The sequence below is a fragment of the Tachyglossus aculeatus genome, chromosome 6, assembly GCF_015852505.1.
Source record: "Tachyglossus aculeatus isolate mTacAcu1 chromosome 6, mTacAcu1.pri, whole genome shotgun sequence".
NCBI lineage: Eukaryota > Metazoa > Chordata > Mammalia > Monotremata > Tachyglossidae > Tachyglossus > Tachyglossus aculeatus.
This window is the reverse complement of record NC_052071.1, coordinates 52,467,123-52,484,656: the sequence shown is the minus strand read 5'-3', so window position 1 is coordinate 52,484,656 and position 17,534 is coordinate 52,467,123.

Below are 17,534 nucleotides of genomic sequence, written 5' to 3'. Positions count from 1 at the left end.
TTAATAAATGCCATTATTATTATTATTATTATTATTAAAATGACTTGCCCAAGGTCACATTGCAGACAAGTGGCAGAGTGGGATTAGAACCTGTGTCCTCTGACTCTCTGACTCATGCTCTTTTCACTAGGCCATGCTGCTTCTCTAAGACCCTGAAAATAATTTCCCTTCCAGGAGGATTATAATGCACGTGTGTGACTAAGGGGTCTCTGCTGGTGCCAATCACAAAGGGATACTGAAAAGTATTTTGTTGGGACCATCCACAGAAGGGGATTTTCCCGAAGAGAATGCTTCTCAATAAACAGCTGGCCAGAGGGTCTGCCCAGCTGAGGTCAGGCCCAACTGGACCAGGAAGCCTCCCAAATCAGCTGCAGGATGGGCATACAGGGGAGTAGGAAAGTCTAAATTGTGGGCAATTTGGAAGGTATCATGGAGAGAGGATTTTTTTTTATGGTACATGTCAAGGAGAGGAGCAACATGGCTCAGTGGAAAGAGCACAGGCTTGGGAGTCAGAGGTCACGGGTTCTAATCCCGGCTCCCCCACGTCTGCTGTGCTCATTAGAAAATGCTTCAAGACTTTCTGTTGCCCAATTTGGGAGGTGTCCCAGGAACTAAGTTCAAGCCCTGTGACTCCCCAAAAAAGGTTTGTTATCGCTTAAATAGCAGACTCCTTGTGTGTGGCTCTAGTCTTACTGAAGGCCTCTTCTATCTCCTGTCTCCTTATCATCTTCATCCTCCTCCTCCTCCTCCCTTGGCCTTCTGATGGTCTTCTCAGAGCCATAAAATAGGTCAGTATTATTTGAGTACCTTGGTACTGAGACTTGGGAGAGCACAGTAGATCTACCACCACCCAACCAACCTGCCCACTTCGTTACGCTACAACTAACCTGGATCTCATCTTTCTAGCCACCAACCCTTTGCCCACATCCTCCCTCTGGCTTGAAACTTCCTTCCCCTTCATAGCCAATAGATCATCTCACTCCCCACCTTCAAAATCCCCCTAAAAGCACATCTCCAGGAGGCCTTCACGGATTAAACTCTCCTTCCTTGTCTAAGCCATCCCTTGAATGATGCTAGGCACATAGTAAGCACTTAACAAATACCGTAATTATTATTATTATAGTTACCTATGCACTTGGGTCTGTTCCCTAAAGCAGTTTGATTTTCACCCTTTTCCCAGCTCCACAGCATTTATGCACCTATCCATCTGTAATGCAATTTAATGTCTGTCTCCGTCTCCCTTCTATAAGTACTTTGTGGGCAGGGATCGTTTCTACCTCCTTTTTGTGTCGTATGCTCCCAAGCACTGAGGATAATACCTACACAGTAAGCACTCAATAAATACCATTGATTGTATTCAATCAATACAATTGATTGATTGAGTAGACATGATCCTCACACTCAAAAAGCTTACAATCAAGCAGGCAGATAGATGCTGAAATAAATTATAGGTAGGAGGATACAACAGATTATATAGGTAGGTTCAGTACAGCTACAAGGGCAGACCTTTGGGATCTGAGTACCCAAAGTACTTGGGTAACAGAGAAGTGAAGTGATCTTTGAGTTGGGGTAGCTAGGGTGGGAAGATGGGACAGAAACTAGGGAAGGCTTCCTGGAGGTGATGGGCCATGAAGATGGGGAGAATAGTAATCTGCCAGCTATGAAGTGGGAGGGAGTTCCAGGAAGAAGCGTTTGCCAGAATCAGCCAAAGAGGGAATTGAGAAGGATTAGTTGAGAAGCAGCGTGGCTCAGTGGAAAGAACCCGGGCTTTGGAGTCAGAGGTCATGGGTTCGAATCCTGGCTCCCCCAATTGCCATCTGTGTGACTTTGGGCAAGTCACTTAACTTCTCTGTGCCTCAGTTCCCTCATCTGTACAATGGGGATGAAGACTGTGAGCACCCCGTGGGACAATCTGATGACCGTATCACCTCCCCAGCACTTAGATCAGTGCATTGCACATAGTAAGCGCTTAATAAATGCTATCATTATTATAAGTGCTTAGTACAGTGCAAGTGCTTAGTACAGTGCTCTGCACACAGTAAGCGCTCAATAAATACAATTGATGATGATGATTGGTTCAAAGGAGACACTCTTCCACTATTCCCTCCAGAATAGTCTTTCAAAGTTTTCTCAGGTCACTCAACGTTTCTCATCATCTTTCTGCTGGAGAGGAAAAAGAAAGCGATTTCTCTAAAGCTACCCACCAAAAGCCTTCTTCCATTTTGGCCTCCCATGGCCTGCTTTGTACCTGCTTCCCCATCTTGCTCAAATGCATGTGAGGCAGCTAAAATCACCTGGCATCCAAGGGAAGTTTTGCAAGCCGGGAGAATACCAGGCCCATTATAAATGAGGCATTAATAATTTCAAAGTCAGTCCTGGCTTCCACTCTCTGGTCTCCTGGCCAGCCAACTGTCCATTCCACATCTCGCTCTCCCCGTTCTCACCAACAAAGAGATCTGGATCAGAGTCTCTGCCACATATCAGCAATAATTGAGAGCTTGTGTTCATCGTCATTACCAGGCACTGGAGCATACATGAAGGGCCCACCTGCTCACTGCTCTGTCCTTTTAGAGTTGATAAACTAAGTGATTGAAAGCCTGGACAGAAAGACACCAGTCACTGAACATCTCACTGAAAAATAAGATGACAGATTCCATAGAATAACTGAAAAATTGAAGTTAAATTTCCAACCAATACATCATGTGGTGTGAGCCCTACAATAGGTGAATAAGTAGAGGCGCAGAGCAAGATATTTTCACCTCAAAAACTTGCTGTTAATAATTATAATGACATTTGTATCATTTGTCAAGTACTTATCTGTGTGCCAAGTACTAAAGTACATACAAGTTCGTCAGGTTAGATACAGTCCCTGTCCCATAAGGGGCTCACAGTCTGAAGATGAGGGAGAATAGGCATTTAATCCCCATTTTATCATATGAGAAAACAGAGGCACAGAGAAGTTAAGTGACTTGCCCCAGGTCACACAGAATGGGATTAGAACCCAGGTCCCTGACTCCCAGCCAGTGATCTTTCCACTGAGGATGATTTCATGACAATCACTCTCCCCACTTTCAAACCCTTATTGAAGGTACATCCCCTCCAAGAGGCCTTTCCCAACTGGCCATTATTTCCTGTTTTCCCACTCCCCTGTGCTTGGATTTGAACCCTTTATTTACCACTTCCTCAGCCTTACAGCACTTATATACATATCCACAATTTATTCCTATTAATGTCTGTCTGCTAGAGAAGCTAGACTGTAAACTTGTTGTGGACATGAAACGTGTCCATCAACTCTGTTATACTGTACTCTCCCAAGCTCTTAGTACAGTGCTCCGCAACCTGTAAGTACTCAAAAATAAATGACTGATGACTGATTGATAGAGGAACCTAGAGTCTAGATTTTTTTTTTTCAAATCAAGTTAAGAAAGCAAGTTGCTTGGAAAATCAGGGATGGAGGAGGCAAGCGGTGGGGACAGTTCCATTGGAGGGAAAGACTCTAAAAGAACATGACAGACAAAGAGAAACAGGCAGTTCTGGAAAGATGAAGGAACAGCAGAAAAGCCTAAGAGAGGTGGGGACTCCAGAATGATACAAAGAAGGGAGCAGTCAAAGATCAAAAATTTGGTCATTTCACACTAAAGGATCAGCTTCTCCTTTAGAGCCTAAGTAGGTGAGGGCAGGGGACATGTCTAATCTTTGGAGTTCTTGTACAGGTGTTTAGGTTGTAGCATGGTGAATATCATTACCTTTGTTCATACTTCAGTGAGTGATTTTTATTGATCACCTCCTCTAAGTGAAGCACTGTACTAAGGACTCAAACTACAGCACTGGGAACCTTCAGTTTCCCACCCCATCGGACCACCAACCAACACCACAGAAAAGCCAACCTGTTCACCGCCCCTTACTAAGGAGTTCATCTTGGGCCTTGGTTTCCAACCTGCCCTCTACCAACTACGAGAACCATGAGGATAATAATAATAATTACGGTAGCTGTTGAGTGCTTGCAAGGTACATAGCACTCAACAGGTACTGTAATTATTATTACCTTGTATGCACTGTTCTTAATCTGGTTAGACACAGTCCCTGTCCCACATGGGGCTCACATTCTTGATCCCCATTTTACAGATGATGAAACTGAGGCCCAGAGAGGTGAAGTGGCTTGCCCCAGGTCACACAGCAGACATGTGGCAGAGGCAGGATTAGAACTCAGGTTCTTCTGACTCCCAGCCCCGAGATCTATCCACTAAACCATGCTGCTTCTGGCAGCAAATCTGAAATTAATGGCAGGGTGAAGCATATTGAGTGGTGTGGCCCAGTAGAAAAAGCCCAGGGCTGAGAATCAGAGGACTGGGTTCTAATCCCCTCTCTGCCATTTACTCTCTGTGCAACTTTAGGCAAATCACTGAACTGCTCTGTGCCCCAATTTCCTCATTTACAAAATGAGTATTCAATACCTGTTCTCCTTTCTACTTAGACTGTGAAACCCATGTGGACTGTGATTATCTTTTGCCTATCCCAGAACTTAGTACAGTGCTTGGCACATGGTAAATGCTTAAATACCACAATGAAAATAACAATAGTTATTATTATGAGCCTCCACACAATTTAGAATGCTAGCTAAGGTTTAGTTGTGATTGGATTCCCCCTTACGACTGCAAACTCACTGTGGGCAGGGATCGTGTTTACCAACTCTGCTATATTGTACTACCCCAAGCATTTAGTACAGTGCTGTCTGTACACAGTAAGGGATCAAATACCATTGATTGATTGATTGGACTGGGGATGACCTGAGCGACAGTTACGACCATTCTCTTGATTCTCTTCTTTTGCCGAACTTGGACCTCGAATATTGTCTTTCATGTTGTTCTCACTGCTGTATCTTTCTTTACGTGCCTGTCACCAAAACCCTCTCCACCCTAAATTTGTGCCCTCTGAGGTACAAGGACTGTATCTGCATCTGATTTTCAACTCTGTGTGTATTTCTCTATATGTTTATATCTATATTATAATAATGATGGCATTTGTTAAGTACTTACTAAGTGTCAAACATTGTTCTAAGCATGGGGGTAGATAAAGGTAATCACGTTGTCCCACGTGGGGCTCACAGTCTTAATCACCATTTTACAGATGAGGGAACTGAGGCTAGAGAAGTTAAGTGACTTGCCCAAAGTCACACAGCTGATAAATGGCCGACCCGGAATTAGAACCCACGACCTCTGACTTCCAAGCCCATCCTCTTTCCACTGAGCCACACTGCTCCTTTATATAAGGTATATATATGCACATATATTTTGTATATATATATATATGTGTGTATATATATATATATATGTGTGTGTGTGTGTGTGTATATATATATCTTGTATATATGTGTGTGCGTATATATTCATTCATTCATTCATTCGTATTTATTGAGCACTTACTGTGTGCAGAGCACTGTACTAAGTGCTTGGGAAGTACAAGTTGTCAACATTTAGAGACGGTCCCTACCCAACAGTGGGTTCACAGTCCATATATATATGTGTATATATATACACGCACGCATACAAATATATAAGGTATATATATGCACACACATATATATCTTGTGTATACATATGTGTGTGTATATATATATATGTATACACACATATGTATCTTGTATATCTATACACATTTATGGTTATATAATAACAATAATAATAATTATTATTATCTTTTTTATTATGGTATTTGTTAAGTGCTTACTATGTGCAAGGCATTATACTAAGTGCTGGGGTGGACACAAGCAAATTGTGTTGGATGCAGTCCCTGTGACACACAGGGCACTCAGTCCCAATCCCTCAATCCCCAGTTTACAGATGAAATAACTGAGGCCCAGAGAAGGGAAGTGACTTGCCGAAGGTCACACAGCAGACAAGTGGCAGAGCCAGTAATAGAACCCAGGACCCTCCGATCCTAGGCCTGTGCTCTATCCAGTTGTCTTGCCTTATGCTGTCGAGTCGTTTCCCACCCATAGCGACACTGTGGACACATTTCTCCGAGAATGCCCCGCTCTCCCTCTGCAATCGTTCTGATAGTGTATCCAGGGAGTTCTCTTGGGAAAAATACAGGAGTGGTTTTCCATTGCCTCCTTCCGCAAAATAAACTTGTCTTTGCCCTCGACTCTCGCCCATGCTGCTGCCCAGCATGGATGAGTTTTGACTTGTAGCAGATCGCCTTCTACTCGCTAGCCACTGCCCAAGTTATGAATGTTATGGATAGGCCTCTGCTTGACTCTCCCTCTCATAGCCGAGACTGTAGAGTACTGGAAACTCTCCAATTGTGACCCTGAGAGGGGGCTTTACACACTACATCATGCTATATAACTATATATAGATATGGATATATAGCTGGATATTCCCCAGGGCCTAAGTACAATGCTTTTCTCACAGTAGGCAGTTTATCAACACTTTCGCTACTACTACTAATAATTATGGCATTTATTAAGCACTTACTATGTGCAAAGCACTGTTCTAAGCACTGGGGGGATACAAGGTAATCAGGTTGTCCCACGTGGGGCTCACAGGCTTCATCCCCATTTTACAGCTGAGGGAACAGAGGTCCAGAGGAAAAAAAAAATGATGGCGTTTATTAAGCGCTTACTATGTGCACAGCACTGTTCTAAGCGCTGGGGAGGTTACAAGGTGATCAGGCTGTCCCACAGGGGGCTCACAGTCTTAACCCCCATTTTACAGATGAGGTAACTGAGGCACAGAGAAGCTAAGTGACTTGCCCAAAGTCACACAGCTAACAATTGGCCGAGCTGGGATTCGAACCCATAACCTCTGACTCCAAAGCCCGGGCTCTTTTCCACTGAGCCACAGAGAAGTGAAATGATTTGCCCAAGGTCACCCAGCAGACATGTGGTGGAGCCGGGATTAGAACCCATGACCTCTGACTCCCAAGCCCGGGCTCTTTCCACTGAGACATGCTGCTTCTGATTGGGGAACTTGAAATTAGCACATGATTCACTCATTCATTCATTTAATCATATTTATTGAGCGCCTACTGTGTGCAGAGCACTGTACTAAGCACTTGGGAAGTACAAGTTGGCAACATATAGAGATGGTCCCTACCCAACAGTGGGACTGTTTTAGACTGTTTTAGACCCTTTTAGACTGTGAGCCCACTGTTGAGTAGGGACTGTCTCTATATGTTGCCAATTTGTACTTCCCAAGAGCTTAGTACAGTGCTCTGCACATAGTAAGCACTCAATAAATACGATTGATGATGATGATGGGAATCCATGGCAGTAAGTCACTTCAATTAATGAATGGCATTTGAGCACCTCCACCATGCAGAGCACTGAGCCAAGCTCTTAAGGGAAGGCCATCGGGAGACAGTAGAGGTTAGAAAGGAGGTTCCATACAGGAATTAGCAAGAATGTTGATTGTAGACTGGCATTTAGAGATGCAAAGGAAATGCAGAATGATTTTTCTCTGCAGCAGTACCATAACAGGCTCAGGAAGGGGGAGTTGAATGGTAGTGAAATTAGCCACAGCCCTGGAAAAATGGGTGGTAGGGAATTCAAAGGACAATATGAAAGGACCTCATTATGTCCAGCCATTATCTTTGTGTTTAAGATAATTAAACACTTTGTGAAGCATCATGGCACAGTGGATAGGGCTTGGGCTGGAAAGTCAAGATGGTCATGGATTCCAATCCAGGCTCCATCACCTGTCTGCTGTATGAACTTGGACAAGTCACTTAACTTCTCTGGGCCTCAGTTACCTCATTCATTCAATCATATTTATTGAGCTCTTACTGTGTGCAGAGCACTGTACTAAGTGCTTGGAAAATACAACATCTGTAAAATGGGAATTAAGACTGTGAACCCTCTAGGGGACAGGGACTGCGAACTTGATTTGCTTGTACCCTCCCCAGCATTTAGTACAGTGCCTGCTACATACTAAGTGCTTACCAAATACCTCAATTATTATTTAACCTTACAACACACAAACCTAAACCAAAATAGAAACAGTTAAGGAAGGACCTTGCATAACTATGCTTCATTCTACTCAACCTGAAAGGAGCATATTATTGCGTGATATGGTTTCATTTATTTCCCAGCCTATATATGATTATGTTGCCACATAAATACCAAAAAACTATTAATAATAACAGTAGCTCACATGATTAAGTTGTTCTTAATAGGCAAAATTTGGCTTCACTACATTTTATCCTATTTCTTACTACCCTATTCAGTCATCTTCTGGAGTGTTTTTGCTTTTACAATACTTGTAGGTCATTGTGCTTTCTTTCCACATCCCTACCACATCATTTGGCCAAGTTAAACATATTTAGCCTGTTTAATCATTTCCCATAAGTTGAGCACTTTAATCATTTTTGTTGCTCTTGCCTGAATTTCCTTTAAGACCTCTGTGATTGATGCCAGTTCATATAATGCTAATTAGTCAGGAAAAGCTGCTCAGTCATAAATTCAGAGTTGAGTGCAGGAGTTGTTGCCTTACTATCAGGAAATAATCGAGCGGTGATGGGCCAGGTTTTTCTGTGAGCTACTGAGAGCCATGTATTTCAAACGAAAACTGCCATTCAAGACAAAAACACCAGCCAGTATCGCAAGGTAATTCAGTCAACACTTTACCACAGTGTAACGCTAGGTTGATTTTGTGTTTTCTAGTTCCCTATCTTGCACGTCGAGATGTTGCATGATTGTATATGATCAACATAACAGCCACAGAAACAGGACAGCACCCGACACACGTCCTGAGGGTAGTACATGTTTAATCTTTCTCTTTGGTAGATGATGGGGAATATTGCAGGTAAAAAAAAAAAAAAATCGATCTTGACACAGATGGTTGAGATTATTGAATCACTGCTGAACTCGAATGTAGCCAAGCCCGGAAAAGAAAGGCAAGAGAAGTAGCATGGCTCAGTGGAAATAGCACGGGCTTTGGAGTCAGAGGTCATGGGTTCAAATCCCAGCTCTGCCACTTGTCAGCTGTGTGACTTTGGGCAAGTCACTTCACTTCTCTGTACCTCAGTTACCTCATCTGTAAAATGGGGATGAAGACTGTGAGCCCCCCGTGGGACAACCTGATCACCTTGTAACCTCCCCAGCGCTTAGAACAGTGCTTTGCTCATAGTAAGCACTTAATAAATGTCATCATTATTATTATTATTATGTGCCCATTAATTTTATCTGCATTACCTAATGCTACAACTCCATAGAGGGGTTTAAGACACTTTCTCTTTCAGGATTTTAGAGACCCTAAATGTACTAATTGTATGTATTTTATATTAATGTCTGTCTTCCCCTATAGACTGTAAGTTTGTTGTGGGCAGAGAATGTATCTGTTGAATTGTAGTGCAGTGCTTAGTGCAGTGCTCGGCACACAGCGTAAGCACTCCAACTATGACTGACTGATCATCTGATGTACTCACACATTAGGTTGTCTCCTCCTGATGGTTTATCATCATTATTATTATTATTATTATGGTATTTGTTAAGGGCTTACTATGTTCCAGGCAGAAGATATCTCCTTCCGCTCCACCTGGGGGAAAAGAGCAGAACTCAAGGTGATTTGGCTCCATCACTGATCTCCTAATCCACAAATCAAATCAACAGTATTTATTGAGCACCTGATTGCCAAACACTGCATTGAGTTGCTTTGGAAAATACAAGAGCCGCAAGGTATACATTCCCCGACCTCTAGATACTTACAATCTTTCAGCACAAAATTGTTCACAGATAGACAAGATGTAGATTTTGATATGTTTTCTCGACACAGATCACTACTAAATTTAGGGCATGCTTGTGTCACTCAGCCCAATGGACCTGAATGGGCTCAGGTAGGGCAGAGAGAACAGTTGAATTCAAAACTGTGCCCTGAAATAGAGTGAAAGATACAGTTTAAAGTAGATAATAAAGATGTTTTGTGAATTTGAAAATGGCTCAAAAAGCTACCGAAAAACCAGGATGTCTAATTCTGGGTGGATTCCAGAGATCATTTCTACAAGAATAGCCAGATGCTCAAAATTCCCTCTGCAAGAAATCTTACATAAATCAGATAAGCATCCAGGAGTCCGTGCAAATGTGCCGAGAGTGAAATGGATAGCATAATGTTTTAATAGACATTTTGCTCATTTGTCAGCGCATTTGTCAAGGCAGGTATTATTTAGCTCATGCCAGTCAAATTCAAGTATGGAAGTGGAGCTGTAAACCTCACCTGATAGAGTGATCTGACAGCATTTCTGCAAGCTTTCAGTGCAGGCACTATATCAGTGTTAGACTATTCCTCTGTAAAAGCATTTTTTAATCATCTTCATAAAAAATCAAGTTGCTGATTTAGAAATGAGCTGCTAAAATAGTCAAGCCTCAGATTCATTTTTATTACAGTGAACACATTCCTATGTTCAGTAAGTATTTCACGACGCAGGGTTCTCTTCATCATTTCCTACAGATGGACTCCACCAGGTACTTTGGTAAGTACGATTTACATGCCTTTCTTTCCCACTTCATAATCACTTGTTTCTCTTGATAGTGCTTTACTTAGTGAATCCATCTAAATTTCATGTTTATTTTAGAACTAGCTGTTTTTCGTCTGCTCCTGTCTGTTTTTATTTCATTCATATTAATAGGTGTGCAAAGGAAGCATAATTTGTTTTGTCCTTAAATTTGTCATATGCAAAGTTCTTGAATCAGTGTTGGGCATAAATGTGTCCTAGACTAACTCTGCCAGTAGCATAGAGAAGTGACAGTGCTTGATCCCTTAGATAAGTTATTAAAGGCCTAAGCTAATTCCCTCTAGGCTGCAAGTTTGTCCCTCTAGACTGTAAACTCGTTTTGGGTAGGGAACATATCTACTAATTCTGTTATATTGTATTCTCCCAAGTGCTTAGTGCTGTTCTCTACCGTAAGCATTCAATACATATGATTGATATTTCTATATGAGAAGTACCATAAAATAATAGGCACTCCCTTCTTGATGAACCCTGGGGACATGAATTTAACAAAATAAAACCTCTCAGATTACATGCCAGTAAGAGACACTTTCAAGCCACCTAGTTCTGATACATTGTGAATAACTTTTACCTCTTCAAGGAATTTTGCCCAAAAATCATAGAAATGCAGACTTGACAGAAGAAGGGAAGAAAACTTGGTGCCGATTGTTGAGATGAAAAATATCATGAACAGCAGAGAGTACTGAGATGTCAATGTCCTTTTTATAATCTTGTTAAAAGTGGCGGGGGGTGGAGGGGGCGGAGGAGAAGCGGGGAAGGGAACAAACGTAGGCAAATTTCAAATAAGGGAGTTTTACACAGAGGACAAGTAAATATTGGGGTTTTAAGATGCCATAAAAAGTCAACCAATATAGAAATTATTTGAAAATGTTTGATGGAATTCTTGGCCCTCATGATTAATTTTTTAAAAAGTCATAAAAACTAGGTAGACAGTAGAACTCAAATAATTATGGGAGTAACAATTCAGCAGTAAAAGAATGATTCTAGAAATGCATGTACCACTATTCTTGAGGATAAAATAACACAGCTAAACCAAACAAGGACATCTCTAAATCCCTGAAGACTATATTTGAGCTCAACCACACTGCTACCTCTACTATTGAAGAATACAATTGACTTTACTCCTCTGACATCTTTGCACCTGCCTGGACTTCCCATTCTTCAAATCCACCAGACTACAACTCTCATCTTCAAAGCCCCCCTGAAATCCCCCCATTTTCAGAAAACTTTCCTCAATGTTTTCTTCTCCCGACGTTAAATCTTCTTAGCTACCACCTCAGCCTTTATATACTTAGAAGCAATCATAGCTCTTTTCATTCTACTAAATACTGATTTATCCATACATCCATCTTCCCATTCTCCGCTTCCACAAATTATTTTGTGTCCATTAGTCTATAAGCTCCATTAATACAGGTTTGTCTCTGATACTCTTCTGAGCACTTATTACAGAGATCAGAACAGTAGGCATGCAATAGATACCATTGATTAATCAATTGAGGAAATCTTCAAAAGATGGAAACAATGTTTCAAAGGCCTCTAACACATCCTATGATTTTGAGGATAGGGTGAACTGAAGAGGAACTGTAATGAAGGAAGACTGTACTGTGGCTCAGTGGAAAGAGCAGGGGGTTTGTAGGCAGAGGTCATGGGTTCAAATCCCGGCTCTGCCAATTGTCAGCTGGGTCACTTTGGGCAAATCACTTAACTTCTCTGGGCCTCAGTTCCCTCATCTGTAAAATGGGGATTAATGTGAGCCCCCTGTGGGACAACTTGATCACCTTGTAACCTCCCCAGTGCTTAGAACAGAGCTTGGCACATAGTAAGTGCTTAGTAAATGCCATTATTATTATTACTACTGCTTTAATACCTGATAGAAGCAAATGGTGGCATGGCTGTGGCAATTAGAAGGTTAAGTTTCCAAAGGGGCCAATCATAATGGGGCATGAGGATTCAAACCATCTTGTAAATAATTTCAGAGGGCATTTCACTTTACATCAGACCTCCCTTTAAAAAACTGACAGCTATATAGTCTGGCAAAGCACCATCAGAAATGGGTTGACTACTAACAGGAGCACTGAGATTATGACAGGAAGGATACAGAATGAAAACAGCCCCAGGGATTTTGCATAGCAAAAGCTGTCAGCAGGAAGAAGCATTTTATTATGCCAAAGGAATGGTCAAAGACATAGTCTCTATCAATAACCCACTTGCAGATAGATGGACTCTCACCACCCGCAATATTGTCATTGAACCTGGAAGGCAGATATACAATGTCATTATTATTGCTGTGATTTTTAGTAGTATTAATAAAAAAACCTAATTGTTGGCAAACAGACAGTCTGTAAACTTTCTGAATGCCAAGGGCACCAGGGTCCAAAACTTTGGGCTATTAAAAGATTTTCAAAGTTATTCAGAGGACAACTCAGTCCCACGATCACTTAGAGAGATGGAAATCAAGCATTGTCAATATACAGTAGATTCCTTTGTGGAGAAAAAAAATCTAGTAGGGTATCACCGTGCTACCAAGTTTAGGTCCATTCAATTCAATATTTTTATTCATGATATGGAAGTGGGAGTAAAAAATAAGTTAATGGGATTTTCGCAATGGGAGTAATGCAGAAAAAGACTTCTGAAGTATCAGTGGGCAGTAAATAAGATGTGAGATTTGCCCCAAAATCTTTCCCCCAAAAACAACCATTTCACCAGACAGAAAAGAAACAGTCACTTGTTAACCTGGCACATAACAGAATTAATAAATTCAGAGGCAAAACAATAGTTGAGGGAATTAAAGATGAAAAAAAAACATTTGAAAGTGAGATAAAAGAAATAAAATGCATCTATACCTCACTGACATACATAAATATCCTGGAGAGTGTGAGACTCTGAGCCCACTGTTGGGTAGGGACTGTCTCTATATGTTCCCAACTTGTACTTCCCAAGCGCTTAGTACAGTGCTCTGCACACAGTAAGTGCTCAATAAATACGATTGATGATGATGATGATGGAGAGAAACTAGGAGGCATGACAAGCGAGAAACATTAGAATGGAAGAAAACATGAAATTAAATTTGTTAGCATGGATAATCACTTTTCTGTTCTGGTTGTGCACCAAGAACAACTGTACAAACATTATGGGGAGACAAGAGGAAGGAGTTTAAGCTAGGGATAGGTTACCTTTAACCAATTTTATGCAGAATAGAGTGATATTTGTAGTAGTAGCGTTTATTGAGAGCTCATGAGGAGCGCAGAACTGTCCTATGCTCTTGGGAGTTACAGAATAACCAAGTTACATGATCTCTGCCCACAGGGGACTTTCATTGTAATGGAAGAGACAAACATGGTCAATTTTTAGGGTGACTGATCTACGTGTAATTATTTTAATGTTTATCTCTTCCAACACTTCTACTATGTTCTTCTTTATGTATTCTTTTCATGCACCTTTGATATTTAACGCCTATATTTCCCAGAGTGCAAGGTTCACTTTCGCTTAAGTGCCTCAACATCTGAAGTATTTTGTCTGACCCATTAAAACCCATTTCAATTTAGCATTAGATAATGGCAAATCTACTTTTGTATAGATAATAACAGGTACTAGAAAATTAATGCAATGCCTTGCTGAATAGGATGTGAAATGTAATGCTGTGAAAACTATTTACATATACATAAATTAAAAATTGAAATCAAAACATTTTAATATCGGTAGATATTTTCATTGTTATTGGATCATGTAACACTAATTGTGCTTTAACTTCTGCTTTTTTTTAAACAGATTCATTTTCTTTTGGCCTTAGAAATTACTACTTCACTTTACATTCCTTATGTAGAAACTCTGCTTTGTTTAGTGCTTGAAACATTCCTATTCCATAGAACACGTTTAGATGCTAAGCAGGGTGTAGCAGTAATACAGACACCTTTCAGGCTTGCTCTTCACCATGCCAGGAATTTCCTGCTCCCTCTTCCAATCTGACAGTCAGTAACTCAAACCAGTTTCAAAATTCCCCTGAAGTCCCACCTCCTCCGGGAGGATTTCCAAGATTAGTATCCTTCCCCTCCCAACAGCTTCCTCAGCGTTTATCTACTTACAGTCACTTATACACGTATTAAACTACACACTGTAGTATTTATTGTTCATCTTCCATTAAGTATCTGTTGCCAATCCCCTTTCTTATGAGAATGGGAGCCCCTTGGGCCCAGAGATCACTGCTAATTCTTACCTGCATATTATTTTTTCCCAGCTCTTTGCACACAGTATGTGCTGAATCCTTATCATAATAATGTTGCCAACTTGTACTTCCCAAGCGCTTAGTACAGTGCTCTGCACACAGTAAGCGCTCAATAAATGCGATTGATGATGATGATGATAATAATACCACTATTTTGCTTACCCACTTCTCCTAATATAACCAACTGTACCTCTGTTTTCCCTCCACTAACTGTATCTAACCCCTGCCTGATTTGACCTCATCCCCTCCCCTTCTATACTGTCGACTCTGTGGAAGAAGAAGCATCTAATGTTCCCAACCACTCTGGACGGTGTTCCACACACACATACACATTGACTGGTGGATTGATTCGATTCTGCTTCAAAAGACAACTGAAGCAAAAGACCTGTCACGAGCCCCCGGTTCATACCAATCAGGGCCTTCCTGGACCGGGGAAGTCTCAGTGACACGCAGTAGAGTTTAAACCACACCTCTGATCACCAAGGTTACCGTGGAAAGCTTTTTATTTGGCTTTACCAGCATGCAAGGGAGTGACATATACACACACACTCTCACTCACTCCACTCCACCAAGGGTCCAATACCAGTCTGTGGTCAAAGGGAGCCCGGTCTGCCAATGTGTCTTCTTTCTACTTCCAAGTGTTGTTTTCCCGCTGCTTCTGCTGCAGGTGCTTCAGTGCTGCTCTCAGCATGCTTCCTTCTTGCTTCTCTGCATGCTTCTCCTCCACATGCTCTTCGGTGCCTGCTGTGATTCAAAATGAGCACCTTTGATGTGCCTCAGGCATCACAGCTGTGGCTCTATGTGACAGTCACTAATTGGCCCAGGCCCATTACTGGATAGAGAACTGAGCGAAGGCTCCACCTCCCTCCATGCTCTGCCCCTTCAGGCCTGCCTCACCTGCCTCAGGTAGAGCACATAACTGCTTTCACCAGTCTCTTTCTTCTTGATGTTTGCAGGATCACAAACAGTCACTGATAAGGCAGCTCGTTGTGGGCTCACCACAAAACTCTGAGTTTGGGAGTTCGGTCGGACCCTCCCTGGCCTCTTTGGTGGAGAGGTTTTTGAGAGGCAGAACAGCAAGAGTGAGTAGAGGTAGCAGTAACGCTAGATCCTGGTGCTTCATTTCAATTCCCATCTATTAACTGTGACATATTTTCCCCCACACTGCCTTAGAGGCAGTGGGGTTCAATTTCTTCCCTTTCTACTGACACAGAGACAGACCAGGCAGTGGCCTCCTGCTAATTGTTCCTCAGGTTGGAGGCCCTCCCTCAAACACCCAGCTGATTCCTGTGAAATTAATGATCCCATTCATTGAAGAAGGAAAGAAAAAAAGACTCTTTGGCATTAAGCACTTCATCATGTTCTGCAGACTGGCTTGGTTTTCAATGCAAGTCTAATGAATACAGTCGAGCTCCAGGGAAAACTAGAGAGTATCAAATAAATGGGAGATTGGAGTTAGAAACAGGGATGGTCTCTCAGTGTGGTGAAGAGCTCATAGTGGTTTCAATCCCTGCTCTGCCACTTGTCTGCCATGTGACCTTGGGCAAGTCACTTAACTTTTCTCTGCCCCAATTATCTAATCTGTAAAATGAGGATTATGATGGTGAGCACCATGTGGAACAGAGACTGTATCCAACCTGACTAGCTTGTATCGATTCCAGTGTTTACAACAGTGCTTGACACATAGTAAGCACTTAAATGACAACATTATTATTATTAAAGCATATGTCTTATTGAAAATGTCCAAAAATAAGATTTCCACATACTAGGTTTTTATATGTCTCATAGCTGTTCCTCAGAAAACTCCTAACCTTCCAGTAGGCAAGATGAGGACAGATAACTATAAGAGTGATTAAGTGCTTATTATATGCCAAGAGCTAGGATAGCTACAAAATTAGATCAAACTGTTCCTGTACCACAAGGAGCTGATCGTCTAATAGGGAGGGAGAATAGGTCATTTTATCTCCATTTTTCTGATAAGGAAACTGGACCATAAAGAAATTGAGTGACTTGGTCAATGTCACCCCGCAGGCAAGAGGCAGAGCTGGGACTACAACCCAGGTCTACTGATTTCCTAACGTGCTTTTTCCACAAAATTCATTCTATCGTATTTACTCATCATCAATCATATTTATTGAGTGCTTACTGTGTGCAGAGCACTGTACTAAGTGCTTGGGAAGTACAAGTTGGCAACATATAGAGACAGTCCCTACCCAACAGTGGGCTCACAGTCTAAAGGGGGGAGACAGAGAACAAAACCAAACATACTAACATAATAAAATAAATAGAATAGATATGTACAAGTAAAATAAAAATAGAGTAACAAATATGTACAAACATATATACATAATATACTTAATATATACATAATTTACTGAGTGCTTACTTCATGCCAAGCATTGTACTAAGCTTTTAAAACAAGATCAAGCATCATAATGGGCAAAAGGACATCAACTATACTGACAGCAAAAATATATAGTTCAGAATAAGTGGCACAGACTAGTGGAAAGAATATTGACCTAGGGGTCAGAGAAGCTGGATTCTAATTCTGCTCCACCACTTGCCTACAGTGTGACTGTGGATAAATCACTAACTTCTCTGGGCCTCTGCTCCATCATTTGTAAAGTGAGGATTCAAAACCAGTTCTTGCTCCTACTTAGACTCCCAGGACCATGTGGGGTAGGGACTGTGTACAACCTGATTATCTTGTGTCCACCCCAGTGTTTTGTACAGTGCTTGGCACTTAGTAAAAACTTAACATAATTATAATAATGATCTTTCCCTTTGGCATAATTCCTTGACCCCT